This window comes from Triticum dicoccoides, chromosome 3A (genome assembly GCF_002162155.2).
Source record: "Triticum dicoccoides isolate Atlit2015 ecotype Zavitan chromosome 3A, WEW_v2.0, whole genome shotgun sequence".
NCBI classification, from domain to species: Eukaryota; Viridiplantae; Streptophyta; class Magnoliopsida; order Poales; family Poaceae; genus Triticum; species Triticum dicoccoides.
In genome coordinates, this window is record NC_041384.1 from 709,177,678 (window position 1) to 709,180,328 (window position 2,651).

Consider the following 2,651-nt stretch of genomic DNA (forward strand, 5'->3'; position numbering starts at 1 on the left):
CGCGCTGCCCCGAGCCCGCCGTCCTCGTCGCCCCTGCCCCATCGCCGCCAGGCGCTGCCCCGACGCCGCCCGCCACCCGCCCCCGCCAACGCCGTGGTCGTCGCCAACGCCATCGCCGCCGCCGCCGCTGTCGCCCTCGCCGGCCGCCCCCGTTGTGAGCCGCCGCCGTCGAGGCTCTGTTTATATATGCAAAAATTTATATATGCAAAAATTTATACATATATGCAAGTATATATGTATTTTATATATGCAAATATTTATATATCTAGCTAGGAAGAAGGAAGAAAGGAAGAAGAAGAAAAACTTATATATGAGAAATGTATGTATTTATATATGAGAAATGTATGTATGTGTAGATGTATGTATGTGGATACATGAGGGGGGTCGATATAGCCCCTCTTCGATAGAATTTTGTGCATTTTAGGTTAGTGTATATATATGTTGATGTATATATGCAAAAGTTTTTCATATATGTATTAATTTTTTTAAGTTGTTAGTAGATATCAATTTTAGGTTAGTGCATTTTATCACTGATTTTAGGTTAGTTGAGCCTCTTTAGTGCATTTTATGTTTGTTGCATTTTAGGTTAGTGCATTTTATGTTAGTGGAGAGGAAAAAGTAAAATAAGGAAAAGGAAAATAAGTAGAGAAAGAAGGAGAAGAAGAAGGAGAAGACGAGGAGAGGAAGAAAAGGGTTTTTTTTTTATTTTTTCTTCTTCTCCTCTATTCCTTTCTTCTTCTCCTATTTTTTTTCTTCGATCTTCTCCCCCTCCCGATAGGAAAGTTTTATATAGAAAGTTACAATTTTAGAAAGGTTTTATATAGGCAAAAATTACAATTTTAGAAAAAGAAGGATAGGAAAGAAGAAAATAAGAAGAGGAAAGAAAGAAGAAGAGGAGAGGAAAAGAAGAGGAGAAATAAATAAGAAGAAGAAAAAAGAAGAAAAAGAAGAGGAGAAGGAAGAAAGGAATAGTGGGGAAGAAGAGAAAATAGAATTTTCTCCTCTTCGAGGGGTCGAGGGTCGTCGAGGGTTCGAGGGGTCGAGGATCGCCGAGGGGTCGAGAGAGGTTTCCTATTGTCAAAGTATTGAAGAAATCCATGCCTTCATCATTAGCCGGAAGTAACCAGGGCATGTTGGTACGAAGTTCTGCAAAGTTGTTCTGGAATGGAGTCCTGGATAGAATAATCCGCCTTTTGGTACGAATTCAGCAAAGGCCTTCCAAATAGCGATATTCGGAAGGCTCTTTATGAAATTTGTACCAAAAAGCGAATTATCCTATATGGGACTCCGTTCCAGAACAACTTTGAAGAGCTTCGTACCATCATGCACATGTTACTTTCGCCTAATGATGAAGACATGGTTTTGTTGAATCCTTTGACACTAGGCAACCTCCCGACCCCTCGGCGATCCTCTCGAACATGAGAGCAAGAAGAGGGTCGTCTAGGGGTCGAGGGTTCCAGGGTCGTCGAGGGTTCGAGGGGTCGAGGATCGCCGAGGGGTCGAGAGAGGTTTCCTAGTGTCAAAGTATTGAAGAAATCCATGCCTTCATCATTAGCCGGAAGTAACCATGGCATGTTGGTACGAAGTTCTGCAAAGTTGTTCTGGAATGGAGTCCCGGATAGAATAATCCGCCTTTTGTTACGAATTCAGCAAAGGCCTTCCAAATAGCGATATTCGGAAGGCTCTTGCTGAACTTTGTACCAAAAAGCGAATTATCCTATCTGGGACTCCGTTCCAGAACAACTTTGAAGAGCTTCGTACCATCATGCACATGTTACTTTCGCCTAATGATGAAGACATGGTTTTGTTGAATCCTTTGACACTACGCAACCTCCCGACCCCTCGGCGATCCTCTCGAACATGAGAGGAAGAAGAGGGTCGTCTAGGGGTCGAGGGTTCCAGGGTCGTCGAGGGTTCAAGGGGTCGAGGATCGCCGAGGGGTCGAGAGAGGTTTCCTAGTGTCAAAGTATTGAAGAAATCCATGCCTTCATCATTAGCCGGAAGTAACCAGGGCATGTTGGTACGAAGTTCTGCAAAGTTGTTCTGGAATGGAGTCCCGGATAGAATAATCCGCCTTTTGGTACGAATTCAGCAAAGGCCTTCCAAATAGCGATATTCAGAAGGCTCTTTATGAACTTTGTACCAAAAAGCGAATTATCCTTTCTGGGACTCCGTTCCAGAACAACTTTGAAGAGCTTCGTACCATCATGCACATGTTACTTTCGCCTAATGATGAAGACATGGTTTTGTTGAATCATTTGACACTAGGCAACCTCCCGACCCCTCGGCGATCCTCTCGAACATGAGAGGAAGAAGAGGATAAAAAAAGAAGAGGAAGAAGAAAAAAAAGAGGAGAAGAAAGAATAGAGGAGTTCTACTCCTCTATTCTTTCTTCTCCTCTTTTTTTTCTTCTTCTTCCTCTTTTTTTTATCGGGAACGAGGGTCGTCGAGGGACATAGATGTAGTGTCGTCGTTGTCGATATACACCCCCTCTCGATAGCTTACTATGATTAGGTAGCTAGTTCTACGTTTGGCACTAATATATCCATCTGTCATGTTTGAATAATAATTGTCATGTTGTAAATATTTGTAGAAACTATGGACACCGCCCTAAACGAAGCAACAAAAGAAGCATTGTTGAGGGACATAAT